Source organism: Capsicum annuum, chromosome 5 (genome assembly GCF_002878395.1).
Source record: "Capsicum annuum cultivar UCD-10X-F1 chromosome 5, UCD10Xv1.1, whole genome shotgun sequence".
Classification (NCBI taxonomy): domain Eukaryota; kingdom Viridiplantae; phylum Streptophyta; class Magnoliopsida; order Solanales; family Solanaceae; genus Capsicum; species Capsicum annuum.
This window is the reverse complement of record NC_061115.1, coordinates 135,676,867-135,684,197: the sequence shown is the minus strand read 5'-3', so window position 1 is coordinate 135,684,197 and position 7,331 is coordinate 135,676,867.

Below are 7,331 nucleotides of genomic sequence, written 5' to 3'. Positions count from 1 at the left end.
CCCACTTCTTGAGGTTATAGATATTTCTTGAAATTATTACTTGATATAATTGATTCTTGTTGGGTAGCTATATAGACTAGTGTGATCAAGTTAGACTTTCTTTATCTTGTTATATTATTTAGTGGCTTGAGTAGATATAGCCCAATTTGATGATTTCTTTCCCCTAGCACAATAACGTTTACTGTGTTCCCTCTTGGTTAGAAGTATTAGATTGATTCGGGGATGTATTATGGTATCGAAGGGAAGTTGACCATCTATGGTTTTGTGTGGTTTTTTAAGAATGTAATTTAGTTATTGTGCCCTTTATTATGTTTAAGATTCATAGAATTGCCCCTTGGGTTCTGAAGGCTTTTGTTTTGACTATGCTTTCCAATATAACCAATTTAAGAGATGGACCAGTTTGAGGTCCATTCTTCATTTATGGCTTTTCCATAAGTGGATAGCAATGTTTATATTGATGTTGAGATGTCATGGCTTTATCTCCTAAGTTATTTGGGTTTGTTCCCTTAGGATGGTTTTCCCTATTATTAGTATGGATAATGGATACTTTTTTTATTGTTATGATATGGTTGTGCCTTAAATGGAGTTAGAGAATTAGAGGCAAGTGGCCCTTTCTGTGATTGCTTCTTAAGTTAGAAAATTAGAAATTCACTATCTTGAGTTGTTGATTTTCTACGGTGGTATTTAATTTGACCTTGGTTTTGAGATTGGCATTCTTTCTTTGATGAAGTGATTATGGGGTGGATTTGGGGTATCCCGATTTCATAGTTTGTTCAGCCTAATGAGGCTTAGTGGAGTGTTTATCTTTGTTGAAATGTACCTATGGGCTATTTCTTGCCGAGACGGAGTATTGTATTAGCTAATTTATGTCTTAAGTTTAATTTCTTTAAGTCGCTAGAGTTATTGCCAATGCCTATGTGGTTTTCAGCCTTGGTATGTTTTTGAGTATGTTTTGATAGATCATGCCCTCCAGCGGATATGGAGTGGGTTTTATTCATTTTTGGCCAGTGATTGTCCCTTGGAATGATTCCTATTTTATGGCTATATTCCATACCCTCCAATAGACATAGAGTTAGGTTGCTTGAGTTTTAGTTGATGGTTATCCCTTTGATGGTTTTTGCTCTACAAGTATGTCTAAATTGTGGATTAGTATGATTTGTCTCAGAAATGTTAGATTTGGATACTAGAGTCAATTATGGGTAGTTGACATAGATATAGCCTTATTGGCTAAGTTGCTATTTGATGCCTTGGAATGGTAATTTAGAAGTATGATAAATTGGGAGCATTAATGCTACCTATCTCCAGGTTAGTTTTTGGTAGTTCAGATTGAGAAATTCAATCTTAGTATTGAGATTTCAGCTTGATGTTGTTGTGTTTGCGTGCAACTTTTGTTTTAGACTTGTCTTTACTCATATTTAATTTCTAGGCTAGTTGATCCTACTATGTGATTGCCAATTTAGTTTTCTTGACATCAGTTAAATTATAGTTTATAAGTGTTCAGATGATAGCCCATGGACCCTATGGCTTATTTAGTTTTGACCTCAAGTTTCAGTTTTCTTTGGGAATTATGGATAATTTTCTCAGTTGGAGTCATATACTAGACTTGGTTTTAGTATGGGTTTATTCTAGATAAATGAGACATCCTGAAGTGAAAGATTCAGTTATGAGTAGTGATACCTTGGATTTTGAGATCATTGTTACATTTTTATCTAGACTTGTTATGACAATTGTATGGATTGCATTACTAGATTATCTCCATTTTTGTGCCCTGGCAATGCCTCATGAGCTTACTCTCTTGTTTTTCGTATAGACTTTCAGCGAATTAACTTCAGTTCTTTGAGTTCTCTATGATGATAGTGTATGGATGAGACTCCAATGATTTTTCTCTTGGCTTGGAGTAGAATCGTAAAGAGAGTGTACATTTGAATTTGGATTTGGTGGCATGACTCATAACTTGGGTTATGTTTGGATCATATGAGCCATTGTTGATTTATGTTGATATTGAGATGGTATCAGTGTGATGTGGTTTATATATGTGTGCATTAGTCCTCTTGGTTTGGTTTGAGTATAGTTGGCGATTAAGTCGAGTTTTTTATGTTTTGAAGAAGAATGACAGTGCTGGTTGAAAAAGGTATACCTATGGCAAAATCCCTTATAAGAGTTTTTTCTCCATTGAGGTTATTAGGATGTCATGCTTGGAGAATGCTGGCCCAATATCTCATCTCTTCAAGCTTTTTATATTCTTTCTACCCATTGACTTTCCAGGATGAACGCCTTTAGTAGTGAATAATGTAATGACTCATAAGGTTATTTTCCATATTTCCATTTATTTCTGCCATTTGAGCTTCTCCATATCTACCCAAGTCATTTATGACTTGCTCTAACCAATGGTTCAGTTATTAGTAACTTCATTTGTTTTTAAGAACCAATTCCCTATTTAGAAGTCTTCACTGGTTCCAAATGGCCAACAGCAAAACTTTTAATGAAATGATCTCGAATGGAAATTCTAACTGTGCCAACAGGTTTGAAATATAGATTCTAGGTTAGGTTGACCTCTGCTTTGGGTTCCAATGCACCCGAGCTCATTTCAACCTATCAATAAAAAATTTGAAAATATGAATGTTTAGGTGCGGGACCGATATTTGGTCAAAATGATCTCAGATTAAAAATATGACTTTGCCAAAGCGTTTTGAATGTCAAATTCAGAATGGTTACATAATTTGTTTGCAAAAATTAGATTTCGGATGCTTCCTAAGGAATTGGCCGAATCATGGAATCAAATTCCAAGTTTCAGTTGTCATGCAGTGCAATAAAGGTACCACGATCATGGGGGACTTATCTCAATCACAATGTCGCGATCGTGGCTAGCATAGTTATGCGATTACCCTATTTGACGGCATCAGAAGGGATTGTTTAAATACTCTTTTTGGGAAAAAGTTGGCCATTTTTTAATTGTCTTGTGACCTATAAGCCTAGTTGAGTTTGTAGCCATTAAATTGAGTCTTGGGTGTTGATTGGGATCTTTAATAACTTGCATATTCATGATTAACGACCAATCAAAGGTATGAATCCTTCAATTTTAGTGCTAAATTCTTGATTGCTTAACCCAAAATACCAATTGGCTTTGAGGAATGATCTTAGCCCAAATAACCTTAATACTTACTTTATTATTGAGGGTTATAATCCCTAACGGTATTTGAATAATGGCTTAGTCTCGGAAACTCGTTTTCTATATGTGGGAGACACTTGGGGTTTTGGATTGATTTTTAGCATCGAAGTACAATAATTCATTATAGGTATCGTTAGACTCGTATTGATGAGTAGAGTATGGTGTTTTTAGTCTTATGGGATATTGAGGATTGTGAAACAATGTCAAGCATAAGGTGCATGATTTGAGGTTTACGGTTTGACTTTAGGGTAGGCTTGTATCTACTTTTCTTTGTAGATGATATGTGATATATATTGCGTGTGAATTTGGATATTAGATTTGATTATGCATCGAATAACTTAGCCTTGATTGTTGATGTTTTGGGACTATATGAGGGTTTTGGACTCATAAGATGATATTTTTATAACCCTTGAGAATCCTATTGCCATCTCTCTAGTTTAGATTAGTTTGTATCATGGATACGATATAATGCTAGGTTTGGGATGTTGTTTTAGCATTGGAAGCATGATTAGCACATTTTAATCTTCTCAGACTAGTATGGTAATATTGAATTGTGATTTGGGTAGCGGTGACTTAAATGACCTTGTTTTTAGACAAAGTTCCTCTCTTTGGATTGGTTATGTATTACTTGACATCTAGAAGTTGAACTAGATACCTTAACTTAGTTTAGGGCATAGTTTGCCTTAATATGGAAATTGAGGATTACAAGTGGGATAGTTTGTCCTACCTAGGATAAGGCTGGTGTTATCCTTGTGGACTTAGTTGCTGATTTTATGCATAGTTGAGACTAGTAAACCTTAGTATAGGGTTACTTCCTAACTTGATAAATTGTGATAACGTTTTGATAACACTCAAATTACACTCTTGAATGGGTGTAAGCAATCGTTGTCAATATAAAAACCAACTAGGTTGGGGTCGAATCCCACAGGGAATAGGGTGTGAACGTCAATTTGTTTACGAAATACTTTACTGGTAGTTTATCATTTCTGAAAGTTGGGGGTTTAAAGTTCACAATGTATCAATCTTCACTTTCTAAATTTTTAGAGTTGTTATCAATATTAATGGGAAACCAGGGTTATGATCACCAAAGGTTTCGGGTATTGACATATACTAGGTAATGCTACAGATCCTCGGAATGAGTAGAACAACAGAATATCCCTGACTATGATACTATCTGACTTATCTCTCGACCTTACCAGAAAATTTATTATATAATTCTCTCCAACTTAGATAATTTATGTATATCTAATAGGATATTATCTCAGGTAGATTAATCCAGTTACGGAATTAATCATTAAAAATAAGTTTGGTAGCTTCCGAGTCCCTGTTGATAATTCCCGTCAGTCTATTTCTCCGTTAGAAGCAAATACAAACTAAGGCATAATCTAATGTTTGGAATCACTAGATTTCATTTAAAACCACAGACTTTCAAGATGTTCTACTACTCTTTGAATCCGTTAAACACCTAGCATCATATCAAACCCTTATCCTTGGATCTCATAACCCCGGCTAATGAAATTAGCCGCTCATGATTTGATGAAGGAAATCACAAGTTGAATTCATGATAATAATGATAAACTTACATATAGATGAAAAACAACAAATAATTTCTTCAATTAAATCCCAAGTTAGAAACCCAAGAATAGTTGATAAGAAAGAAACTAAAAATAATTGGTAAAAGAGAATAATGTACGTGTTTCTCCCTCCAAAATTCTTGTTCTGAATAATGAAAACTTCCTTCTTAAAAACCCTAAAAGATTCTATTTATACTAAAGCCAAATTAGGGAAATAAAATAACCAATCATAGCTGGGCTCGGATATGTCGTCAGAAGTCATGCCATCTTGACTTGTTCTGCCTCACTTTGATGATGTCTTATGAAAGTTTACCACACTTGTGATGGCATGTAGCAAATGTCGTCAGACCTCAGCTTATTTCACCATGTTTTGCCTCACTCTGACGGCATATTGTGATGGCTTACCACACTTCTGACGACATATTGAGAATGTCGTCACTCTCATCAAACAACTATTCTCCACTGTTCTTCCTGACGCCTTTTTCTGGTAGCTTACCATATCTCTGACGGCTTGAAAGAAATGCCGTTACACTTATATCAGCTCACATGTACTAGATTTTATTTATTTTGTTCATCTTTCCTATGTTTTCCTCCCATCCTTGCTACAACTGCAATATCACAAAAAAATGATAATAAAATAACCAAGAGTTACTTAAGTCTTCGCAATTATTTAGAGTTAAAATCCTCAAATGTGTTAGCATCTACTCACACATCAACACCCTCAACTTACAACAATTCCTTATCCTCAAGCAACCAAAACACCACTAAGAGAATACAATGAACATTCAGCAGTCAACAATCAATTCTTAGCTCAAAAATCAGTTTACCACCTCCAAGGTCAACCAACTCAAACTACTGTGCAATTTATTGAAAAGCAACAATGTAGAACAAAGGATTCTACCCATGGCATCACTAAGTGCCAACAATCATGCATGTAATGTACACTACCCAAACAAGCAAGTAACTTAGCAAGATACTAGTATGCCCTCACAATAAAGAAATTCCCCTTTTCTCTCATTATCAGCAATCAAGGGATAATCATAGGGTTAATCACAAAGACTCTCGCACTCAGAATGAAGTTCAACTAGTGTATGCCAAATACCATATGCTTGCCCTTTTTGTCATTACCGAAATGCCTAGACAGGTAAGCTAGGATCACTATAGGACTTTCTCAGTCTTGTAACGTAGGATAGGGGCTAGTATGGTATCAAATGGCATTTAAAGTGACTAACCTCCTTGGACCTACCTTATCTTATGGGGTCCACTTATTAACCTCTTTTTTTTTCTTTTCTTGATCACACTTTCAGGATTGGTGTACTTCTTTTAATTCCAACAGATTTTCATTTCTTGCCCATTTTCACCAACACCCAACCTTTTATTCTTTTTCTTTGATTCTTTCTCTTTTATTCTATCCTTCTTCATACCCAACTTATATCACACACCCCTATGATAGCCACCCTCAACTTAGGCTATTTGCCTATGTTGAGGTGCATAGTGTCCAAGGAGGACAAGGGGCAAAATAGGTTCATTATGATTTAAAAAGGGAAGGTGATGGGTTTCATAGAAAGAAAATGGTCAATTTAGGATCAAACGGGGATCAAGGGATATAATACAGTACAGAGAAGGTCATTTAGGCTAAAAGTGACTTAGATTCAAAGAACGACCAATTATCCTTTCCTAACCCTTATCTCTCAACCAAGAAAAATGAACTAGGCAAGTTCTAGATTTAGAAATACCACAGGGAACACAGTAAGATATCACACACACTTGGCACACAAGCATTTCACTAACTACTACTTATCTGGTTCATGCAGTTATTCAGCTGTGATTGTTAAGAACAAAACTGATGCCCTAACTAGATGCTCAATAGTCATAATTTGAGGCAATTCACACAGTCATGCAAAACAACCCTTCGAAGAGGTGTTCAAAATAAAAAACAAATAAATTTAGTTGACTACCTACAAAAATTGCACTACTCCTAGTTATTTTTAGAATATGCTACAAGAACATGCTACACTACACCCTAAACTTAAAATCAAAACAAAATGAAACTAAGGGTTTAGGGCATAGATCAAGTACGAGGATCATAGGGTTTTACCCCCACATCAGTATCTCCAGTTGGGACACTTATATCTGGAGCCTGCTGCTGTGCTGGCTCAGTTATCACTGCATCTGAAGGAGGTGCACTAGATAAGGATCCTACGGCTCTAGCTCGGAGTGCCTCCTCACTTCTCAAGTTGTCCTCTAGGGATGCTTGTATTGCCCATTTCAGGTTCGCTTTATCAGTGGCTGCTACCTTATTACTTGCTTGCATCGTTTCTTTTGCTCCTATTTTTTTAGCCTGCTTCTTCTTCTTTGCCTTTTTCTTGACTTTACCTTTATTCTCAACATCTCCTTGTCTCTTTCTCTTTCTTTTTCTCTTTTCATATTTGTTTTCTTCATTTTTATTCTTCTACACAGGATTCTCAGTGAGATCAAGCAACTCTAATTTACCTTCGGGCTCCTCAGTCACATCTTCTGTTGCTGTAATGTACTGGAGCTGTCTAATCACTCCCAACTCCATTTTCATCTGCTTAAACTCAGATCTG